The sequence below is a fragment of the Eutrema salsugineum genome, unplaced genomic scaffold, assembly GCF_000478725.1.
Source record: "Eutrema salsugineum unplaced genomic scaffold, Eutsalg1_0 scaffold_12, whole genome shotgun sequence".
Classification (NCBI taxonomy): domain Eukaryota; kingdom Viridiplantae; phylum Streptophyta; class Magnoliopsida; order Brassicales; family Brassicaceae; genus Eutrema; species Eutrema salsugineum.
In genome coordinates this window covers 6,785,966-6,811,573 of record NW_006256895.1, presented here as the reverse complement: position 1 = coordinate 6,811,573, position 25,608 = coordinate 6,785,966, and the positions used below count along the sequence as shown (strand labels likewise).

The 25,608-nt window shown below is 42.7% G+C and overlaps 1 non-coding gene across 1 annotated transcript; it reads left to right on the top strand.

Annotated features, from left to right (window-relative positions):
* The first annotated feature begins 13,615 nt into the window (after positions 1-13,615).
* Positions 13,616-13,722, top strand: LOC112089448. The gene has a single exon (XR_002901086.1). It is a non-coding gene; the product is annotated as a small nucleolar RNA R71 (small nucleolar RNA).
* Positions 13,723-25,608: the final 11,886 nt, after the last annotated feature.

Genomic DNA, 25,608 nt, shown 5'->3' with positions numbered 1-25,608 from the left:
TTGTTCTTTTTGCTTGAGGACAGCAAAGGATAAGTGTGGGGGAGTTGATATATTCATAAATTGCATCATTTAATGTACATATTCTAGTCCAAATCATGTCTCATTTGCATGCAATTTAGGTGTTTAAGCATTGTTTTAGGACTTAGGAGATTGCATTAGGTCCAAGAGAGTTTTGCATGTTTTGGAGTGTTAAACAGGTGCTTTTGGAGTTTATTTGGAGTGGAGGATGTGATTCAGATGAAGAAATGGAGTTGAAATGATCAAAAATGGTGAAAAGGAGCAATTTTGGGTTTCTCGGCAAAATGATATACTGATGGCCGAAGATTCTCGGCCAAAATCCTTCCCGCGGGTAGCTTTCTCGGCCAAAAACACGTACCGCGGTCAAGTCTCTCGGCCAAAATCTCCGGGTGCAGACACGTTTCCGAAATCGCCCGTCCAGGGAACCTTCCGGTCAGATTCAGCTATCGGAGTCTTCATAAAGGTTGGAGATAATTGAGTCAAGAGTTCATAACAGTTGGAATCAAGGCATTTGGACCACAGAACTGAAAGATATGGTAATCGGAAGACGAACAGGTCTCGCACTCGTTCCGGAGCAATCCGATACCCCTGAATGATCGCCTGTCCGGGGAGCCTTCCGGTCCGATTCAGACGGCGGGTGCTTCATAGAATTTGGAGAGCATTGCATCACGGTCTCTTAGCAAGTAGAATCGTGGAATTCGGACGCGTGAGCAGAGAGATAAGCTTGTCGGAAGGAACCCCAGTCTCGCAGGTATTCCGGACCGAGCAGATCAGCTCTAAAGGATGCGAAGGACGGTGCACTTCCAGGCCGATTTAGTTTCCGGGTCCTTCATGAGAACCATAGACATTTGAGTCTTCTTTCCAGAACGTCCAAGAGCATTCAATTCGGATCTATGAGCAGAAAGATACAGTCTCCGGAATGGACACATGTCTAGACGCCTCTCTCTGGTCGTGTACATGCACTGCAAAGATGTGCCCTCCAGGAAGCCTTACACTTCCCAAGCACCGAAGCTTTCTTCACCAAAGTTGGAGATAAATGAGTCCTCTGTCTTCTGCAACCGAAATCATTCAATTCGGACAAGTCTCATAGGAGTTACACTCTCCGGAATGCGAAGTGGTCTAAGCTGCTCTGGATGCTGCGAGTTGGAGAGGAAGGAGACCAAGCCGCAGCAACACTCGCAAATCACTCCGACTTGAGCCTGCGACCTAGGTGCAATAGAGACCAACCCGCACAGTTTGTACATTCCCCAGAAACCGCCTTAGCCCTGCGAGTTGGAGAGGAAGGAGACCAAGCCGCAGCAACACTCGCAAAACACTCCTACTTAGGCGTGCGGCTAAGACAAGGCGATTCAGGCTTCACAAGACAAGTCTTCATCTACTGCGACTTAGGTGTGCGACCTGGGACATACTGGACTGACCCGCAGGTTTTCCACTTGACCCAACTGAGCCGGGTCAGTACCCAGTTTGTCCTGGGCTGACCCGGTCCATTAGCACTAGGTATATATAGTTTTTTGGGAGAAAAACCCAAGGAGATCATCTTCTCTCTTAGTTTCTCTCTAGTTTTCTTTCCTTTTTAGTGTAAAAACGTTTTTGATTAAGAGAGATCTCAAGGATTTAATCAATCTAAGTCTGTTTCTCATCATCTCATCATCTCATTTCTGCTTCTAATCATGATTAACATCATCTCTTGCAAAAGATTAGATGTGTTCTTCATGATTAGTGAGTAGTCATCTTTTAAGCTTCTAGGTGTGTAGATTAGGGTGCTTAGATGTTTGATTGGTGATGTTTAGGGTTTAGATTCTCATTCCATTTCCTTAGTTAGTTGCTCCTAATGCCAGATTTCCTTGGGAAAGTGAAATCTGGGTTCATAGGCATTTCATGCACCAAAAGTGTTTGATGAAATGCCTGAATGAGCTAACTTAAGGGTTTATGCCTTTTTCATCATGGGAATGATTTGTTAAATGCATGAATGACTTATTAGAACTGTTTCTTAATGCTCATTGATTCATATTTCACAAATGATGATTTGGTTTGAAAGTGGATTAGTGTAGAGATTAATGCCTTCATGAGAGGATTAGTCTAGATTAGAGTTCTAAGTTGAAATGTTTGAGATCATGTGATTGCTTGTTATGTCTTTCTGTATAAGATTCAGTCTTCTTGGTTGAGAGATTGTTTGGTCACTTATTAGGCTTGATGCATTATGCTTGCTGATTGCTTGATTATATCTAATGGTTGTTAGACTTGATTAAGTGATTTGCAAAGGGATTATTGTCATGGGAATGAATTAATCTGATTAAGAAGCCTAGACTAAAGAGTAGCAAGTGTTGCATTATGTTCTTAGCATCATGATTCAATATCTAAAGCACCCTAATCAATGATCACATCTAGAGGTTTAGCTTTTATCATTTGCTTAATCACCATCATCTTGTTTTGTTTGCTTGCTTAGTTCATTAATCATAGCTTGTTTGTTTCTTGTTTTATGCTTTCTTGTTGCTGGTTTCACAAAACTCATCTTTGATTACTTGACTTAAGAACCTATCACATAAACTAGTGCCTAACTACCACACATATGGATTGACACCCCTTATACTACTTTGACAAGGGGATTGATACCCCCATCTAAGAGCCTCAAAACTCTTAGTTATCAATTAGTTGGTTTAGGTGTCTAGTCTTGCATGTTTCATTCCTTAACCGACGAGATCTCTAGGCTGGATCCAAGCACATCACTTGAGGTTCAGATCTGAGACATATCTCGCATCAAAAGTGTTTGTAGAAATGTCTGAACCACTCGGTTATGGGTTTAAGAGTCTTTCATCGCGAGAGTGATAGTTTGTTCTCTTAAATGACATTTTTGAACTGATTCTTATTGCTGATTGATTCGACGCTTCTCAAAAGACATTTTTGGTATGAAGGAGGATCAATTTAGATGCTTAATACTTTCATGAGAAGATTAACATGCCTTGAGTTCAAAGTTAAATGAAACCGCTTGATGTTTTGATTCATTAACCCACTAGTTGAACTTGGAAGCACCCGAGTCAAGTATCTCGTCTAAAGTCTCTTGCTTTATTACATATTATCATCATCTGAATCGCTTAGTTATCATTTGCATCTTTGCCTTGTTTGATTCTCATCATTTACTTTACTTACATGTTTAATCGTTGTTATTTAGCTTAGCAAAACCTTCACACCTTTTGTCTTGACTTAAATGAACAAACATCATAGTCTAGTGTCTCGTTGACTTGTCTGGATTGATACCTCTTTGTGCTACTTCGACAAAGGGGATTGATAGCCCTGAAACCTAAAAAGTCTTATCTATCATTGAGCTCAAGCCTCTACCAACAGGGCTCAGGTATGCATTCTTAGGTCTAAACTCTACTTTTCCTGTGATCATAAACGATAACTTGCTTGAGCATGAGGAACGTGCATTACTTAGTGAAATAAGGAAATTCAGGAGAGCCATAGGGTATTCCTTGGCTGACATTAGAGGAATCTCTCCTAATATATATGCACCCACAGGATCCACCTAGAGGACCAAGCCATGTCCTCTATTGAGCACCAACGTCGACTTAACCCGAACCTCAAAGAGGTGGTTAAGAAGGAGATACTAAATCTCCTTGAGGCAGGGATAATATATCCAATCTCTGACTCTCGGTGGGTATCTCCTGTACACGTTGTGCCCAAGAAAGGTGGGATCACGGTGGTGAAAAACGATAAGGATGAACTCATAGCCCAAAGAACTATAACCGGCCATCGCATGTGCATTGACTATAGGAAATTGAATTCTGCATCAAGAAAAGATCATTTTCCTTTACCATTCATTGATCAAATGCTTGAACGGTTAGCTAATCATCCTTATTTTTGTTTTCTCGATGGATACTCGGGGTTCTTTCAAATACCTATAGACCCCCGAGATCAAGAGAAAACGACATTCACCTGCCCTTATGGCACTTTTGCTTATAGAAGAATGCCATTCGGTTTGTGTAATGCACCGGCCACTTTTCAAAGATGTATGATGCATATTTTCTCTGATCTAATTGAAGAGAAAGTTGAGGTGTTTATGGATGACTTCTCCGTATACAGCTCCTCTTTCTCCGAATGTCTTGCTAATCTTTCTCAGGTTCTCAAGCGGTGTGAGGAGCATAGGCTTGTCTTAAACTGGGAAAAGTGTCATTTCATGGTCCAAGAAGGCATTGTCTTGGGACACAAGGTATCAGAGAAAGGCATCGAGGTGGATAAGGCCAAGATCGAGGTGATGGTGAACTTACAAGCCCCGAATTCTGTGAAAGGAATAAGAAGCTTCCTTGGCCACGCTGGGTTCTATAGACGGTTCATCAAGGATTTCTCCAAGATAGCCAGGCCTTTGACCAGGTTATTGTGCAAAGAAGTGAATTTCAACTTTGATGAAGAATGTGAGGAAGCGTTCAAGAGAATCAAGGAGGCTTTGATCAGTGCACCGATTGTACAAGCCCCTGATTGGTCTTTACCATTTGAAGTGATGACCGATGCATCTGATTATGCTGTAGGAGCTGTCTTGGGACAGAAGAAAGATAAGAAGCTCCATGTGATCTACTATGCCAGCCCCACTTTGGACTCGGCTCAAGAAAAGTATGCCACCACCGAGAAGGAAATGCTTGCCATTGTGTTTGCATTTGACAAATTCAGGAGTTATCTAGTGGGATCAAAGGTCACGGTTTACACAGATCACGCGGCCTTGAGGTACCTGATGTCTAAGAAGGACGCTAAGCCGAGGCTTTTGAGATGGGTATTATTGCTCCAAGAATTTGACATGGAGATACTTGATAAGAAGGGCATTGAAAACGGAGCCGCAGATCACCTCTCAAGGCTGAGGATTGAAGAACAGGTCCCTATAGATGATGCTTTACCCGAGGAACATCTCATGTTAGTCCGGTCTTATTGGTGGAGGAAGCCAATACGATCAAGGAAAGAAGCCTTCCATGGTTCGCGGATCTTGTGAACTACTTGTCTTGCGGATTAGAGCCACCAGATCTTGTTACTTATCAGAGGAAGAAGTTCTTTAGATATGTGATGAGGTATCATTGGGATGAGCCGTATCTTTACGTGCTTAACAAGGACCATCTCTATAGGCGATGCTTGGCCGAAGAAGAGATCCATCCAGTGCTACCAGAATGCCACGGCTCATCGTATGGTGGTCATTTAGGTGCGTTCAAGACAGTTGCCAAGGTTCTAGAGAGCGGTTTCTGGTGGCCGACCATGTTCAAAGACGCCCAGGAAGTGGTCTCGAGGTGTGAAGATTGTCAAAGGCACGGAAACATATCCAAAAGGAATGAAATGCCCCAAAACCCAATCTTTGAAGTAGAAGTCTTCGACTGTTGGGGCATTGACTTCATGGGTCCCTTTGTAAACTCATATGGGAATCAATACATCCTTGTAGCTGTGGATTATGTGAGTAAATGGGTTGAAGCGGTTGCATCTCCGACCAACGATTCAAAAGTGGTGGTAAAACTCTTCAAGAGTATCATCTTCCCACGGTTTGGAGTACCAAGAGTAGTCATCAGTGATGGGGGAAGCCATTTCATCAACAAGACTCTTGAGAGTCTTTTGAAGAAGCACGGAGTAAAGCACAAGGTGGCCACCCCTTATCATCCGCAAACCAGCGGCCAAGTGGAGGTTTCCAACCGTCAGATAAAGGCCATTTTGGAAAGGACCGTGAACTCATCCAGGAAGGATTGGAGCAAGAAACTTGACGATGCTCTGTGGGCTTACAGAACCGCCTACAAAACCCCCATTGGAACCTCACCATTTAACTTGCTCTATGGGAAGAGCTGTCATCTACCGGTTGAGTTGGAATACAAAGCCTTGTAGGCAGTGAAACTTCTGAACTTTGACATCAAGACCGCACAAGAAAAGAGGGTTTTACAGCTTCATGAGCTTGAGGAGATCCGGTTAGATGCTTTCGAGAGCTCTAAGATCTACAAAGAAAGAACCAAGGCGCTCCACGACAAGAAGATACACAAGAGAGAGTTCAAAGAAGGGGACCAAGTTCTGTTGTTAAACTCAAGACTCAAGCTGTTCCCTGGGAAGCTGAGGTCTAGGTGGTCCGGTCCGTTCATGATTCTTGAAGTAAGACCCTATAGAGCCGTGGTTTTGAAAGGAAAAGATGGACACGGCTTTGTGGTAAACGGCCAGAGGGTAAAGCATTACTTGGCATCAGAAACAAGGGAGGGAGCTACCTCAGTTCTTCTACTTGAACCGGAATAAGCCTGAAAAGGTATGAAAAGTCAAACTTAGCAACGTTAAACAAAGTGCTCTTGGGAGACACCCCAAGCTTATCCATGTACATATTTCGTTTTTCATCTTCTTTTTCTTTTTATTTGAAGCTTTTTGAAGGGTTTGTTAAGTGTTTCAGGAGTTAGACAGTGAACCTTGAGGGTGAAAGTGAGAGAAAGCTTGAAAAAGACACGGCCTGATGAATTAAGTCAAAGAGCATACATAGCCTCGGTATCGACCCTCGGTATATTCATACCATGGTCATCTTTTACCGAGTGAAAGCTTGAGAACCTCAGCTAGATTCCTCGACTTAATTTCATCATGGTCGTGTCTGAGAAGTGCTATGGTAAAATAACTAAGTGTGGGGGAGGCTCACGGTGTAAACACCTCGGTATAAGTATACCGAGGGGCGATGTTCACTTAAAACGGTCAAAAACCTTGATCTGAGGCCGCGACCAGTTTACACCAAGGCCAGCCTGTTTAAACCCCCAAGCCTCACGTGTTCTTTGCTAAAAACAAGTGACCTCGGCATGATGCCCTCGTGGTGGAGCGTGCCGAGGCACTCGGTTTCAAGAAATGATCAAAAGCAAGAACACATGCAACACTTAGAACGAAGAAGAGGCTTTGCGAGGTCCAAAGAAAAGACGTGAAAGCTATGGGGATTTACTCGTTGGCATCGGCTCAGACAACTCGGCTTGGTACCCTCGGGGTGGAACAAGTCGAGGCAGCTCAGAGTAACACGAGAAAATTTGGCTTGGTCCGTACAGCCCACGTCATCCCCATACCGCGTCCATTTGAAGAGTTGCGCTGCATTTTGAATTTGAACACTCAGTCAAAGTAGTTTTTGGCGCCGTCAACGGCTGGAGCTGGAGCAGAAAGGGGGACCAGTCCCACAACAGTCCAAATGCCAGCTGGAAAGCGCGCTCCAGCCCATACCGACCTCCATACTTTGCCAAAACGCAGAGTTTGCCCTCTAGACTCTTTTCTCTGCATTTCACGAACACAACTCACTCATTTCTCGTTCATTTTGCGTGATTCCAAGCGTTCTAGACTCGTTAGGGTGTTGTCTACTCTGCATAAGCATCTCGTTCAGCTTAAATCTTGCATTCCCAAAGGTATTTGCATCTTAAAGAACTCATCTTTTTCTTTCATTGTTTGCGAGTTTAAATGTTTGTAAAATGTGGAATCGATTCTTTTAGAGTATATCAGCCTTTGGGAACAATTTTGTAAATTCCACCAGGGTAGACAACACACGAAAAACCGGTCTTTGCATTTAAAATCACTTATTCTTGAGTTTTTAAAATTCTTGAGAAAATGCGCTTGGAATCGGTCTTAATGATGATTTGTGTGTTTGAGCTGAAATGTCTAGATAACTTGTCTCTAATCGGTTGTTCTGGCTTGTTCTTACTTTCCTTGATGTTTGAAAAAGCTATGAATATCAGTTCTGCTAGAGAAAAAGTTTTGTACTTGCCAATCTTGAGATACATGTGCTTAACGATATACTTGGCTCTGACGGTTTCTTTGAGAATCTCCCTTGCAGATGACCGGAGACCGAACCGTTCCTACCCACGAGACAAACAGAAGTGCGGGCCAGAAGAGAGTTTTGAAGGGTAAAGCCGTTGCCGTGCCACGTAGTGGAGAGACCAGCAAGAAACCCTCGATGCGACCCGATGACGAGCCAACCCCCAAACGAGCAAGAAATACTGAGCTCACTCTGGCACCAGCTCTCGATTCAAAGAGGAACGGGAAGAAGGCAGCTGTGGTATCTGATGACGACGAGCCCGGAGCCTTAGTCCCTTATGTAGACAACGGTGACAAAAACTCCAAGAAAGAACCAAAGGCCGAGCCCGAGGATGAGCACTTCCCAACCACTGAGGAATACTTGGACCACTTTAACTCACTTGGAGTTGCTGAAGAAACTCGAGATACTTGATGACGTGACCCTCATTTTTGAGAATATGGGCTTGGCAAAGTTCTTTGAGATGAGCGATGTTGCCTATGAAGGGATTACACAGCAGTTTCTTGCAACCTTGGAGGTCATCATCTACCCCAAGAGAGATCCAAAGCGTTTACATGGCAAAGGATTCGGCCACATTGAGTTTGAAATGGATAGCGTGCACTACAAGGTCAGTTTCAAGGAGCTTGATGAAATCTTTGGGTTTGAAAGGAATGGAAGCTCGCTTGACAAGTTTGTGTACCCTCATGATGAGTTGGCCGCCTTGTGGGAAATGATATCTTTTGGACCCTACCTCGGAGGCAAGAGCAAGACAAGCTGCATAAGGAACCCTGCGATCAGATACACAAACCGCGTCCTAGCATCAACATTCTTCTCGACCTTTAACCCTGGTGTTATTCACACAGCCGAGCTTGAACTATTGGGACTCGGACTGAAGCCGCTCATCACTCAAATGAAGAACAAGAAAGAGTTGCAAGGGCCGCTGCATGTACCATCATTGGGTGCATTCTTTGCCATTCAAATGCTCACTTATCGGGAAAATGTATGGTGCGACCGCAAGAAGCGAGGAGCAAGAAGACTTCAGAACGGTTGGATAGTCACCAAGATCCTGAGGGCTCAAGGGTTTATATTCCCTGATTCACCAAAGAAGCCGAATCTCATTGATGAGTTATACCTAAGCAAAATGTTTACCGGACGCTCATTACCGGCCAAAAACCTTATGGATCGGTCAGAATCGAGTATCGAGTGCAAAAATACCACGGGACAAGTTTTTGACCGAGGCAAGAATTTTTACGACCAAAAGGCTTACCGCGGTACACAGCCCTCGGCCATTTTTCTTACCGCGGGAAGGTTTTTACGACCAAAAGTTGTCCTTGCCCGCGCAATTCAGAGATCAGCAATCCGGGGAACCTTCCGGTCCGAATCAGTTGGCGGGGTCTTCACCAACGTTGGAGATAATCAAGAAAAGATTCCAGAACAGTTGGACTCATCCAATTCGGACCAGTGGAGAGAAAGATATGGCTTCCGGAGCATTCACCAGCATTGCGCGTACCCGAGAACTGAACGGCGAACTTCAAAGATCATGGCGGACGGAGCCCCTCCAGACCGAACCAGCTTACCCGGTCTTCACCAAAGTTCGAGATCCATGGAAGATCGTCTCAGAGCATTTGGAATCGCTCAATTCGGAGCAAAGGTTTGGAAGATAGGGTCTCCGGAGTTCACATTGGTCTAAAAGTCTATTTTCCGGTGATTTCAATGCGGCGCAAAGATATTAAATCCAGGAAGCCTTCCACTCCCCAAGCTCCGATGGTTTCTTCACCAAAGTTCGAGCTTATTGAGTCATCTTGACTGTGGAACTGGTCCCAGAGCAATTGGAGTCGTGTGCTGAAAGTTACTGCTTCCGGAACGTGACATGGTCGATACAAGCCTAAAAGAGTTGCGATACGCGCTAAGTATTCTCACAAGCCTCGGTATCTTTACCTTGGCGTCACTCAAGTCGAGGCTCATATCTTGGAAGTATTCTGGACTAGACCTCGTGCCAAAGCCTTGGCATGGTTAGATCGAGGCATGCATACGTAAGAACTGAAGCTGGAAACGACTAAGTGTTGAAAGTACACCACGGTGTAATGACCTCGGCGTGCATGCCGGACTGTGTTCTCCCAAGCACCTCGACATCATGACCCCTCAACATTTTATCCCGAGGTCCCTTGTCACGAACCCAGAATCAAGAATAGAATGACTCAAAAACATACAAGTGAGGATAGATCAAAGACTAGGGTTCATGCATGTTCTTGACGTGTTCTTCACGAGATCTTCATCTGGATCCTGACTCACATGCACGCCTCGGCATGAAGACCTCGGCTTCACTTTCCGACACACCGTGGCACTCACCCATCAACCCAAGAAGGCGGTTCAGTACCCGGTTTGTTCCGGGCTGACCCGCGACACTTTCCCGTTGCTATAAATACATTTTGAGATTAAAAACCTAGTTATCTTATCTCTTATTTGTTTTTAGCTCTAAGAACTTGCCTATTTTGTGAAACCTGATTAATCTAATCCGATATCTCGTTTTTGCATCAGAATCTTGTTCTTTCTTTATTTCTTTTATCATCCAACATCAAACTCCTTATCATGACTAGCTACACGTCTTGCAAAGGACTTAGTGAGCTCGTTATGATCAGTAAGTAGTCGTTTAAGCGGCTTTAGATAGGTAGATTAGGGTGCCTTCAAGGTGGATTAATGGGTTTAGGTGTCTAGTCTTGCATGTTTCATTCCTTAACCGACGAGATCTCTAAGCTGGATCCAAGCACATCACTTGAGGTTCAGATCTGAGACATATCTCGCATCAGAAGTGTTTGTAGAAATATCTGAACCACTCGGTTAAGGGTTTAAGAGTCTTTCATCGCGAGAGTGATAGTTTGTTCTCTTAAATGACGTTTTTGAACCGATTCTTATTGCTGACTGATTCGTGCTTCTCAAAAGGGATTTTGGTATGAAAGAGGATCAGTTTAGACGTTTAATACTTTCATGGGAAGATAAACGTGCCTTGAGTTCAAAGTCAAATGAAATAGCTTGATAAAATGATTCATTAGCCCCTTAGTCTAACTTGGAAGTACCCGAGTCAAATATCCTGTCTAAAGCTTCTGCCTTTATCATTCATTACCATCATCTGAATCACCTGTTTGTTATTTGCATCTTGATTAGTTTAAATCTCTGCTTTTATTTAACTTTATTGCTCATTTGCCTGTTAATCACCGTCACCAAACTTTTATCATCTTGTCTTGACTTAAGTGAACAAATGACATAGGCTAGTGTCTCGTTTACAAGCTTGGTTTGACACCCCTTATACTACTTTGACAAGGGGATTGATAACCCTTCTAAGAGCCTGAAAACTCTTAGTTATCATTTTTTACCACCGTGATCCCACCTTTCTTGGGCACAACATGAACAGGAGATACCCACCTTGAGTCAGAGATTGGGTATATTATCCCTGCCTCAAGGAGTTTGAGTATCTCCTTCTTAACCACCTCCTTGAGGTTCGGGTTAAGACGTCGTTGATGCTCAATAGAAGACATAGCTTGGTCTTCTAGGTGTATCCTGTGGGTGCATATTTCAGGAGAGATCCCTCTAATATCGGCCAAAGAATACCCTATGGCTCTCCTGAACTTTCTAAGCTCGCTTAGCAATGCACTCTCTTTATGCTCTAACAAGTTATCATTGATGATCATGGGATATGAAGAATTTGAGCCTAAGAAAGCGTACCTCAGTCCTGTTGGTAGAGGCTTGAGCTCAATAGGGGGTGCATCAGCCTTATTCAAATCAGCTTCGAAGCTGCATTGCCTTGGAATAGCTTCCATGGCCTTTTTTTCTCGCGCGGTTTACCACTGACCTCGGCATAAGATGTCGCGGCCATGATATCCCGAGGTGTCTCCCCAACAGTCTTGGACTCCCCGATGTCTAAAATGCCGAGGCCACTCTTCCTGAGCTCCAAAAACGTCGTCTCAGCTTCAAGTTCTTTCGGTTGGTCCACGAGACGCTTGTACACCTCGCTTTCCTTGTTCAAGTACCCGTGCTCGCTTTGTTCCCGCATTAAGACCACTTGTAATGGGTCTTCTGCGTTTAACTCTTCTAGGAGCTCATCAACTAGCTCCTCCATGGTTTCAACACAGAAAACCTGACCTCTAATGGTCGGTTTCTTCATCATTTCTTTCACATCGAACTTCATGGTTTCGGAACCGATGTGCAGCTCGATCATGCCTCCTCTTACGTCAATGATCGCTCCTGCAGTGGCTAAGAACGGTCTTCCCAAGATGATGGGGTCAACAGGCTCCTCATCCATCTCAAGAACTATGAAATCAGTGGGGATCTCTATTTCACCGATTCTCAAAGGCAAATCTTCAAGTAAACCCACCGGTAATCTCACTGATCTATCAGCTAATACAAGGGAGATCTTGGCCGGCTTATAGCTTTTAAACCCCAATCTGTTGGCCACCGTGTAGGGCATCAAGCTCACGGAAGCTCCTAGATCACACAAGCAACTAGAGAACTTCAAGTGACCTATTGCACACGGCAAAGTAAAGCTGCCCGGATCCGATAACTTTCTTGGTATAGACCTCCTTTGAATGATAGTGCTGCATTTGTGACTTAATATTACCATACCATGGAGCTCCTTTGTCTTGTTGATAATGGCATCCTTTAGAAACTTTCCAAGCTGTGGTATAGCTAAGAAAGCGTCTAGGATAGGCAAGGTCATTTGCGTGTTCTCTAAATGCTTCTCTAAGACCGCCTTAGCTCTATCTAGGATTTTCTTCTTGAAACGCCCTGGAAATGGTATCTTGGGCTGATAAGGAGGTGGTGGTACGTATGGCTTTTCAAGCTCAGGTGTTTTCTCCACCTCTTTACCTTTGTCTTTAACCGGTTCTTTCTCCAACACCTCATCTTCTTGCGCATCATATGAGGCTGCCTCCCCACCAATTTGCTCATTGTCCTCAATGAGCTTTGTCTTAGGTGTTGGAGCTTGTAATTCTTTTCCACTCCTTAATGTGATGGCGTTCACATACTCCTTGGGGTTAGGTTCCGGCTTACCTAGTAAAGCCGGACCTCTTGATGATGTTGAAGCTTGATTCTGCTTAAGCTCCCGTATATCTTGCTGCATTGTTTCATGCTGAATCTCAACTAGTTGCTGCCCTTGTAACAGCTGCTGTAGAAGCCCACAGACGTCAGGTCCCATCTGATTCTGAGCCTTTCCCTGGTTCTGTTGCTGATTACCCATCGGCTGCGGATTGAACCCTGGTGGAAACTTATGCTGCTGTGGTTGGCTGCTGAAGTTGTTGCTCTGAGCCGGTTGATTCTGCTGACTGTAGTTCTGGTGGAAATCTGTTCTGAAATGGAGCTTTTGGAGCATAGCTTTGTTGGTGTTGTTGAGCAGTGTACACTTGGTCTTAAGGATTAGCTACATTTGGGTTTCTGTAAGAGAGGTTTGGATTGTTCCCAAAGTTGTGAAACCGCTGATACCTTTGTTGATTCCCTATGTAGTTGATCTCATCTTGAGTTAGACCATCTTCATTGACATTATCAAAGCTCGGCCATTGCTCATCGAACTCGCCTACAAAGTGTATTGGCTTTTGTGTGGCCATTAAAACCTTGCCAAGCTTGCTCTGTAGCTCTCTTATATCATTCTCCATCCGCAACTCTTTACTAGATCCCTCAGAACGGTTCGCTCTATCAAAATCTTCTCCATACGTGTCATTAGAAATTGCAAGGTTCTCCACTAGCTCCATTGCCCCGTTTATCTCTTTGACAAGAAAATTTTCGTTGGAAGCTGTATCAAGTTGGTTCCGGATCTTGGGGAGGGCACCTCGGTATAAAGTACTCAGGAGGGAGGCCTCCGAGAAGCCGTGGTGTGGGCATTGGTTGGTATAGCTTCTGAACCGTTCCCAAGTTTCACTAAAACTCTCGTTGGTGTGTTGTGTGAAGCTGGAAATCTGATTCCTCAGCTTGGTCGTGCGTGAAGTGGAGAAGAACTTGGACAAGAACGCCAAATTACATTGCTCCCACGTTTGGATGGAACCCCTCGGGAGGTTCTTTTCCCATTGGTGAGCTTTATGACCGAGGCTGAATGGGAACAGGCGTAGCTTGAAACTATCTTCTGATACGCCGTTTATCTTCGTTAGGTCGCATACTCGATCAAATTGATCTAGGTGCTCTAGAGGATCCTCTGCGGGTAGACCGTGAAACTTGGTGTTCTGCACCATATTGAGCAGGGAATCTTAAACTTCAAAGTTGTTATTTTGCAAAGGTGGTGCCTGGATCCCGGCTCTATATTGATGCGCGTTTGCTCGGTCATTTTCTCCAACAAAGACCGGAGGAGGTTGTCTCTAAGCTGGTGGTGGAGGCGGAGGAACATGATGGGCTTGCTGTTCATTTCTGTTGGCTTGATGTTGGTTTTGTTGAGCAAGCCGTTCATTTCTCTGGCCCTGTTGTTGATTAACATAGGCTTGCTTTTCATTCCTCTCGGCCTGCGCTTGATTAGCCTGAGCCTGGTGCTCGGGATCTTGAGCCTGCTGCTCAATCCTTTGCTTTTCTACCATTCCGAGCCGTTCAAAGTGCCTTTCTCTCTTGCGTGCTCTCCTTTCGATTCTGTTGATGTTGTTGTCATAAGGGAGAGGTGGTTCTGTGCTACGAGACCTGGTTTTCATGCAACTCAAAGCAAAGCCAGAACTTGTAAAAGAGTTAGTAAAACAAAAGAAAGTAAAGTCTTGATCTCAAGAACAAATAAGAGACTAATGCTCCCACAAGTTGGCAACGGCGCCAATTGATAACTAAGAGTTTATTAGCTCTTTATAAAGGTTATCAATCCCCTGTCTTGTAGTACAAGGGGTTATCAAACCAAACTTGTGGAGAGGCACTAATCTATGTTACTTGTAATCTTAAGTCAAGATGATCAAGCAAGAGTTTTTGGTAACTAATCTACTTAACAAGCAAATAAACATGAAAATGAAGCAAGCGATGATATTTAGACTAGATGGAGATGCAAATGATAACAAGTAAACAAGCAGATGATCGGATGATGATAATAGATGATAAAGGCAGACGCTTTAGACAGGATAAAGGACTCGGGTGTCTCCAAGCTAAACTAGCGAGTTCATGAATCAATATTAGCAAACATTTTCATTTAACATGAACTCAAAGTATGATAATCCTCTCATGAAGGTATGAAACATCTAAACTGATCCACTTTCATACCAAAATCCCTTTTGAGAAGCATGAATCAGTCAGCTTTAAGATTCAGTTCAATAAGTCGTTTAAGAGAACAAACTATCACTCTCGCGATGAAAGACTCTTAAACCCTTAGCCGATTGGTTCAGACATTTCCTCAAACACTTTTGATGCAAGGAAAGTCTCAGATCTGAACCGCAAGTGATGTGCTTGGATCCAGCTTAGAGTACATGAATGGCTAAGGAATGAAACATGTAAGCTAGGACCCTAAACTCACTAATCTATCTTGGAAACACCCTAATCTACCTATCTAACGCCTCTTAAGTGGAGTGCTCACTAATCATAACGAGCTCACTAAGTCCTTTGCAAGACGTGTAGCTAGTCATGCTCAGAAGCTTGATGCTGGTGAATAAAAGAACTGAGTAAGAATAAGATTCTTACGTGAAAACGAGATATCGGATTAGAGTAATCAATTTTCACAAAAGAGGCAAGTTCTTAAAGCTAAAACAGACAGAAAATAAGATAAGATAAAAGATGATTAGGTTTCTGGTCCTAAAATCTATTTATAGTGAACGGTAAGTGTTGCGGGTCAGCCTGGAACAAACCGGGTACTGAACGCTCTTCTTGGGTCGTTGGGTGAGCACCTCGGTGTGTGAGGGTGTGAAGCCGAGGTTTTGATGCTGAGGGGTGCACGTGAGCAAAGTCAAGATGAAGAACACGTCAAGAACATGCAATAACCCGAGTCTTCAATCCATCTTCACGTGCTTTCTCCGATTCAATTTGGTAGTCGAGGGGTTCAGGAAGATGAAGCTGTAAATGCATCAAACATTACAAAATCTGGGAATTTCTGGTCAAGTTCGATATACTGATATTCAACACATGAGATTTCTAAATCAGGATGTTGTTTATGCTCACTCACATGTAATCTAATCTAGTTTTCTATCAACAAGAACCAAACAATCCAGATTTGCAAAGCTGAACCAAACAGATCTCCAAATTTCGATTTACTCAAAGTCTCAAATTTCAGATTTTCGAAAATTTCAAATCTCTATGGTCTATCCAAGCTTGTTGGGGAAGATGAAGAGAAAAGACCTTTTTGATCTTTTATATCCTCTTTTCTTTTAAAAAGGTATTTTTCCTAAGAAAAATTTTATTTTTAAAAGTTTAGAAGACTTACCTGGCGTGTTTAACACAGAATTATGCTTCGGGAACTTTGCAGTTAAATCTCGTAATAAAACGGGGAATTGAAGTTCCGGTTTATGGGAAACAGGGAAAACTCGCCAGGGAGCAAAACGGGGGTCGGCCGCGGGTGGAATCCGCGGGTGGAATGCGCGCACCCGCGGTAAGGACGAGTCGGGCCGCGGCTGAAGTGATGCGGGCTGCGGTAAATGATGGGTCGGCCACGGCTGGATTGATCACGGCCACGGTGAAGTGTGCAGCGGGAACTCCCGGTTTCTCTCGTTTTCCTGCTTTCTCATCCTGTCTTTTTGTATGTTCTGATTTTTTTTAATGTTTTTGATTTTTCTGGGTTTTATGAAAGCCTCAAATGCGTAAAAAGAAAACAAATAAAATAGAAAATAAATAGAAAGAAAAGAAAATCATACCAAATGGGTTGCCTCCCATTAAGCGCTTTTGTTTAAAGTCTTTTAGCTAAACTCTTGGCAGGATTAGGATTGAGAAGAAGAGATAGGATCCCTTGAATTAAGATTCCTTGGGGTCTTTCTTAGCCTGAACTTTGGATTTCCTTCATCTTGAATCACAATCTCTAATCCTTGCTTAAAGATTTTTGTATCCTTGAGGACATATTTTGTCTTCTCAACAATCCCTTCAAGATTTTTCTCCTTTTCCTTGCTGATGTCTGGTGGCACCACTATCTTGATATTCCCAAATTGCCTAGATGCAAGTGCTTTTAGTTCCTTCTTTTCCTCCATCTCCTTCTCCTTGTCCTTGTCTTTTTGAATTGGAGCTGGGTCTGGTGTGGTCTAATAGAACTTTTTCCTGTCCACATTTAAGAAAACTAAACAGCGATTTTCATGGTCAATAACAGCACCTATAGTGGCTAAGAATGGGCGACCAAATATCAAAGGTCTGTCTTTGTCCTTGTCCATCTCCAAAACTTGAAAATTTGCTGGGATTGTTTTGTTTCCAATGATCAGTGGCAAGTCCTGGATCATTCCTTCTGTTCTCTTTAGAGATGAATCACCAAAGATTATCCTTACCGGAGATGGGAAAAATGTGCCTATACCAAGTTTCTCAGCAACAGCTTTTGACATGACATTCACATTAGCACCAGAATCACATAAACAATCTGGAAATTCAATTCCAAAGATTGAACAGATGAATGAGAAACGCCCTGGATCCTTAGACTTTTTGAGTCTTTGCTCAGGCAAGCGTTTGGGTACCTTAACCGGAATGACTCGTCTTCTCTCATGCTCGGTTTCAGAGTCCTTTATGAGAGGTTCAGGCGTCAATCTTGATGTCGTGTCAACTGCGTGAGGGAACAAGTTTTACCCTTAACAAAAACAAATGAAAGCCGCAAGTGCACAGGTAATCAGTTGTAGTATTTAGGGATCGAATCCACAGAGATTTGTGTGCCTGGTATTCTTCTACGGTTTTTAACTTTATGTCTAGACTAGATTGGTTTTAAAGGTTGGTTGTTTATCACGAATTAAACTAAAACTTAAAGAAAGCAAATAAATTTATCCTAAAAAGCAAGTAGAAAAATCGAATAGAAAGCAAGTAAAGCAAGTAAAATATCGAACTAAGGCAATTGAAATGCAGATCTAAATAAACAAGTAAAAATCGATTGGTTTATAAACTATGGCTAAAAACGCTGAGCTTTTGAGAACTCTAAGGGATCATAATCGATTTCGACACTAGGGTAGATAGATTGAGATTGACGGATATCGATATATAGGGTTCTAGAGCTAGAGTACAGCGGTATGACTACGTCACTGTCGTGATCATAACCAACTGTTTTTCGCAACCCTGACCAGTAGGTTTCCACTCTGGCCCTGGAAGGGAGAGAACGCAAGAGCTGCACAAGACTCGTTAATACTCACGATCTCGCCACAGGTAGGTTTCCACTCCTACGGAAAAATCGCCTGTTTCATTCTAGGGCTGATACTTAATGAAAACTTTCGCAACACTAACTATCTAGATCACATACTAGGTGATCAATCAAGCATACATGCAATAAGAACATGAATAAACAGAGAACAGGTCGAAATCCCAGATCTATAAACCTAGATGTATTAATCGATTATGAGAGCCCCTTTCGGGAACCCTAAGCCCAACTCGGGATCTCGTCTAGAATTGGAATGTCTCCTGCAGGTCTACGCCTGGTATTTATGCAATTCAGAGAAAAAAAAAGAAGGGAAAGATAGTTCAGAAAAACTTTAAGAAAGAACTAGAGATCAGGTGTCTAGAAAAACAGAAGTTAAAACAAGAAAAATAGCAAAAGGCAGCGAAACAAATCCCCGGCAACGGCGCCAAAAACTTGATGGTCGTATCAACTGCGTGAGGGAACAAGTTTTACCCTTAACAAAACAAATGAAAGCCGCAAGTGCACAGCTGATCAGTTGCAGTATTTAGGGATCGAATCCACAGAGATTTGTGTGCCTGGTATTCTTCTATGGTTTTTAACTTTATGTCTAGACTAAATTGGTTTTAAAGGTTGGTTGTTTTACTTGCGAATTAAACTAAAACAAAAGAAAACAAATAAATCTATCCTAAAAAGCAGGTAAGAAAATTGAATGAAATGCAATTAGAATAAGCAAATATCGAATGAAAGACTAATAAGGCAAGTAAAATATCGCATGAAAGGTAAATAAAGCAAGTAAATAATGAACTAAGGAAATTGAAATGCAGGTCTAAGAAAGCAAGTAAAAATCGATGGAATTGTAAACTAAAACGCTGAGCTTTTGGGAACTCTAAGGGATCATAATCGGTTTTAACACTAAGGTAGATAGATTGGGATTGACGGATAACGATATATGGGTTCTAGAGCTAGAGTACGGCGGTATGACTACGTCATTGTCGTGATCATAACCAACTGTTTCTCGCAACCCTGACCAGTAGGTTTCCACTCTGGCCCTGGAAGGGAGAGAACGCAAGAGCTGCACAAGACTCGTCAATACTCACGATCTCACCGCAGGTAGGTTTCCACTCCTACGGAAAAATCACCTGTTTCATTCTAGGGCTGATACTTAATGAAAACTTTCGCAACACTGAAATCAGATACTAGGTGATCAATCAAGCATACATGCAATAAGAACAAGAATAAACAGAGAACAAAGTTGAAATCCCAGATCTATAAACCTAGATGTCTTAATCGATTATGAGAGCCCCTTTCGGGAACCCTAAGCCCAACTCAGGATCTACTCAGACAAGGCTGAGGTCGACATCATCATTTGTTTTAATAAAAGTAATCAAAAACAGTAAAGAAAAGAGATGAAGAAAGCTTCTCTATTGAAGAACTCGGACTTGAACAATCTTCTACAAAAATCGCATAAAAACGGCTAAAGGAAAAAGGGTTTCTGTAAAGTATGAAGGGTTCTGTCTAAAAACGACCTAAATGACAAGTATTTATAGTCTTCAATACTCCATGGTCTCTAGGGTTCCGGAATTGAGGCTGAGAATGACTTTGGGCTTCAGAAATATGGGCTTTAGTTCGGAGTTTGACGGCCGCGGTCGGGAGTGACGTGACCGTGGGAAATAGGTGGTTGGCCGCAGTCGGGAGGCTTGTGACCCCGAGAAATGGGCTGCTGGCCACGGTCGCGTGACTTGCTGGCCGTCTTCGAGTGGCTCCGGGGCTAATGGAATATCTTGAGATCCAACCGTTGGAATGTCTCCAAACCAAGTGCATTTGAAAGCTGGTTGATTCTTCTATAAGTTTTCCAATTTTGAGGGTGATCAGACGGTGAGAAGGTCTTCGTCTCTCCATGAGAGTTCTGACGGTCTGCATTTATCCAAAAGAGTCTTTTTGATCCAATTTGTGCCTCTTTATCCCAAATTACCTGAAAAGTCTTTTAAAATCCAAAAACATAGAAAACCTTTGAAAACCTTTGGAAATGGAGTAAAAACACCTGTAAAACATATTAAAGTGATCCATAAAAGGGGTCAAAATTTGGTGTTATCAACTCCCCCAGACTTAGTCTTTTGCTTGTCCTCAAACAAAACAAAGGCTAAATCTCGGCGAGAGGTTTGAAAACGCAGGAACTAAACAAAATCTCAGACCAAACTTCTAGACCAAAATCAATCAGTATGCATCATGCGGAAATCTATGCACTAGGATCTAACTTCCAGTCAACTAGCTCTTAACATTCATTAAAAATCTCGGTGGTTCTCATCAAAGAAAGTCTAGGCAAGGTGATAGACAAGACTTTTTAGGGTCTCAGGGCTATCAATCCCCTTGTCAAAGTAGCAAAAAGAGGTTTATCAATCCAGATGTGGTGTTAGACACTAAACTATGTGATCAAGTTCTTAATTCAAGCAAACAAGAGTGATTTTGGTTAACTAAAGACAACTACAAACTTAAACAGGATTAAAGACTAATGGCAATGACTAAACAAGAACTAAACAACGACAATTGATGAGAATGTATGAATGATGATGAGAAAGGTCTTAGACATGATAGTGGATTAGGGTGCTTTCAGTGATAAACTAATGAGCTAATGAATTTTATGATCAAGCAAGCCATTCAACATAAACATCATTGATTAAGCTAATCCTCTCATGAAGGTATTAACTTCTTTGCCAAATCATTTTCTAACCTAATCATCATTAGTGAAACATGAATCAGCAAGCATTAACAACCAGTTTAATCTGTCATTTAAGCATGTAAGCAATCATTCCCATGATGAATAATACTTAAACCTCTAACAACTTTGGTTCAGGCATTTCATCAAACACTTTTGGTGTATGAAATGCCCAGAATCTAGACCACATATGATTTGTATGGATCTAGCATAGAGAACAAGTTGTAGAGAATGGAATATGCATGATCTAACCCCTAAGCTCACTAATCTACCACCTAAGCACCCTAATCTACATATCTAAGACCTTAATATGGGATTTACTCACTAATCATGATTAATACACTAGATCCTTTGCAAGATCTGTTGTTAATCATGATTAGATGTGTGATTTGATGATAAGAAATGATGTAACAAGATAAAAGGACTCTTCAAATCGATATTAAACTCTCAAATCAAGGTGTGACAAGTTGTTTTTCACAAAAGGGGAAAGGAAACTAAAAGTAGATTAAAGGTTTCTCACAAATTAGGTCTAAAAACCTTATATAGAAGACTTGGGCGAACCGGGTCAACCCGGAACAAACCGGGTACTGACCCGGCCTTGATGGGCAAGTATGGGTTTGCCACGGTCTGGTGTGACCGTGGCAATCCTGTCCGTGTCAAAGCCTTCACTTGTGTTCTTGGTTCCATTTGATGCCACGGTCTGATCAAGCTTCGTCTGAAACCCGTGGCAAGTCACCGTGTCAAACGCCGAAGATGTGTAAAAGTTGCCACGGTCAAGCCCCCAGACCGTGGCATTCAGACCATGTCAAAACCCGTATGCATGTGAAATCCTTCCCAGCCAAGTATTTGTTTGCCACGGTCAAGTCTCAGACCGTGGCATTGAAACCGTGTCAAAACTCGAAGCGGTGTAAAAGTTGTCTCCAGCCAATTTTTCATTTGCCACGGTCAAGTACCAGACCGTGGCATTCAGCCCGTGCCAGTCGCCGAAGGTTGCAAGAAGTTGCCACGGTCAAGCCTCAGACCGTGGCATTTAGGCCGTGTCTTCCGCCGAATGGTTGCAAAGTTCTTCTCAGCCAAGTGTGTGTTTGTCACGGTCAAGTGTAGACCGTGGCATGAAGATCGCGTCATTCACCGAGGGTGTGCAAAAGTTGCCACGGCCAAGTGTGGACCGTGGCATTCCATCGCGGCATGTTTAACTTAGTCATTTTGGGCTGTCTGGACAATCTCGCATTCCGGAGAGTGTAACTTCCTGGAGACTTGTCAGAATTGAGTGATTCTGGTTGCAGAAGACAGAGGACTCATTTATCTCCAACTTTTGTGAAGGGAGCTTCGGTGCTTGGGAAGTGGAAGGCTTCCTGGAGGGCTCATCTTCGCAATGCATTTACACGATCAGAGAGGGCCGTCTATATATATGTCCATTCTGGAGACCGTATCTTCCTGCTCATAGTTTCGAACTGGATGATCTTGGATGTTCTGGAAAGAGGACTCAAATGGCTCGGATTCTCATGAAGGCCCCGGAAACTGAATCGGTCTGGAAGTGCACCGTCCTTCGCATTTTTCAGAGCTTATCGGCTTGGTTCAAAACATCAGCGAGACAAGGGTTTCTTCCGACGAGCTTAACTCTCTGCTCACGCGTCCGAATTCCATGATTCCAGTTGCTATGAATCCGTGATCCAATGCTCTCCAACTTCTATGAAGCACCCGACATCTGAATCGGACCTGAAGGTTCCCCGGACAGGCGATTTCGGAAACGTGTCTACACCCGGAGATTTTGGCCGAGAGATTCAATGGCCGATACGCGTTTTGGCCGATAAGGTCTGCCCGCGGTAAGTGAAAATGGCCGATAAAATCCTCCCTGGTACGCGAAAATGGCCGAGAAAACCTTCCTGGTCAGCGAGAATGGCCGATAACCTCCAAAGACCTCATTGCACCCTTTTTCAAGCCTTGACCACCATTCCACCTCCTGGATCCATCTTTTCAGCTCCAAATGCACCTGATATACACTAAAAACATGCAAAGACTCATTGGGACCTAATGCATCTCCTAAGTTCTAAAACAAACCCTAAGGACCTAAAATGCATGGAATAAAACATGATTTAGAATGAATTATGCAACTTAAATGATGTAAATTATGAACATATCAACTCCCCCACAGTTGTCCTTTGCTTGTCCTCAAGCAAACAAGAACAAATGAGAGAAAGAGGTTGAATGCATGGTAGTTCACATTTCCTTTTTGAGGGAAGTGATCACAATGAGAATTCAAGTTCATGCTCAATTATGCAATGCAAAGTCATACTCAGATATATATCAACTCAGCAAGGAATCTCCACAAGTTCTTCTCTCTCTCAACTCTTTCACATTTATTAAGCTTTTATCAGGTGGATCTCATGATGCAATGCTTAAACAAACTGGCTTGGCTAGGGAGAGGCTATGAGATTAAAATAATCTCATCAGTGTTCAAGTGGGTTTAATGTAGCAAAGGGATCTCTCTATGAATGATCAAACTTTGGCAGAATGCTAAAGGTAAAAAGCAACCTATGCATACAAGGGCAAAGACTCATCACACCCCACCCTCTACTCAAAGCTTCCTCACTTGCTCAAAAATCCTCACTTTTCACTCTCATTTTCCTCTCACTAGGGGATTTACTTTTCACTTTCACTCTCAAGTCTTGGAACTCAAACTTTACACAGCTCTTTTTCTTTTACAACCTCTAGCCTCTTCTTTCTTTCTTTTCAAAACATTTGAGCGTTTTGGCTTCTTTCCTTTTTACTTAGAGGCTAGACTCTTTCTTTTCAACAAACCAGAGCTCACTTTCTCAAAACACCAAGACTGATTTCTTTTTCTTTCATTCCCCTAGCTATTTCCACTCTCTCTTTCCCACTCATCTCACCTTTTTCCACTCACCAACAAGTCTTTTCCCCCACACTTATTTCTCGCCAAAACTCTCAGTTCCTTGATGTTGGAACACAGCACTCAATGAGACCTGCCCTTGTCGCTCTAAACCTAACACTTTCTGCTAAGTTTGATCCAAGGTGGCCTTTCAATTCACACACAAACATTGGCTTGAAAGAAGGATGGGTTCAAGGTGAGGGAACTGATCCATGATGTGGATTCAGCTACTTGAGCTAAAGAAAAAGAGTGGTAAAAACAATGGTTCTAGCTCAAGTATGTATATCGGTATCCACAAGCTTTTTCAAAAAATGCATCACAAGATATTTTCAAGTCAAGTTCAAGGTTCTCACTTAATTAGAGTTGAGTTCAATTCAAACTTGCTTCTCAGATTCAGATCGTTTCAGACTTTGCAAGCATAGAAAAAGATTCACAAGCATATTTAGTTCAATTTCTCAAAGTGATGCACTCTCTAGGAAACCTATCATTACTCCTTGCAAGATGCAACCTACATGCATATGCAATCTAGACTCAATCCTAAAAATGAGAATGCAACTACATGATCATTTTTTTTTTGTGTAAATTTTTCAGATTTTTCCATTTTTTTGGTTTTTATATGCACTCAGATGAGACTACATGTATATGCAACTAGAATGTGACTCAAGACTCAAAGTGTAAAATAAGAAAAAAGAAAACATGATTAGTAAAGGAAGAAACTCCTCCCCCACACTTAAATAACACAGTCTCTTGTGTTATAGAAGCATGAGAAAGGAGTTAAAACAAAGTAAACAAGTAAAATGCAAAAGAAAAGAGAATCTACATGCTATTTACAAGGTTTTGAGTGTTTTACCTCAATCGCTGAGGTCTGATCCCAAGTAGTGGGATGAGTTGGAGGTGGAACATGATGGAGTTGAGTATCTAGGTGGACTGCTCTCAGGTGAGTCTGGTTGGAACGCTGTGGCCGGGTTCACCCAATCTTCTTTTCCTGGTGGTAGCACAAGGTCATTGGCAGCTGAGCTTTCTCCCACCTCTTCTCTTGTATCTCGTTTGAGTGAGGTGGCTGGAGCTGTGAGCTTCTTAACTTTCTTCTTAAGCTGCCTAACACAGTCAACTATCTTTTTGATTGTTTTGTCCTGCCATTTGCACCATTTCTGAAGGGTGTTAACTCTGGTATACAGCTTCCTTGTGTGATAATCAGGCCCACCCCAAAAGTAAGGATCAAAGTGATATCTTCCTGCTCCCATCCTCCTCTCAAAATCTCTTGTCTCTTCATACTCACAACCGGTTGTAGTGCTTTGCTCTTCAACTGGCTCTTTACCCTTAGAACTAGCGGTCTTCTTGCATTTGGGAATTTGAGAGTGAATGGCTGGGTTGTAGAGCTGATATTTTAGGACAATAAAAGAGACATTGTGCCTTTCTGTGAGAGTGGTGATGGCTGGGTGTGGCAACAGAACATGAACCTTTTCATCTTGTAAGAGCTTGAAGGTGTACAAGAAGTTTTCACCATTGCTCGCTTTTAAAAACCCAACCTTGGTGAGGGTAGCTTCATCAATCAACTCAGTCCTGACCTCAACATCATCAAAGACAAAACCTCTTGCTTTCAGAATCTTTGTCACTAGCAATCCATTGTGCAACTTAGTGAGCTTCTTTCTTTTACCCTCACTCCAAGCTATGTCCTTGTAAATCAGCATTTGGCGCACTAAGAATGCACCACTAGATGGGATGTAGTGTGGGAGGCGAAACTCTCTCTTGCTCTTCAAGTGACTGATGAGAGGATGAAGACCCATAACCAGTAGCTCCATGTCAGCTAGATGCACCACTCCATCATTGTGCTTGGTAAAGATCATTTTGCAAAGCACCTTGTGAGCATAGCGGATTGCTGGGTTTCTTATCCATGAACTCTTGCATATTCCTCCTCTGAAGCTCCCAAAAGCAATTGTATCCCACAAGTCAGTAATCATGTGGTCAGGGTATGTGAACTTCACTGTCTGTTCCTGTGCAGGTCTTGGAAAAGAAAA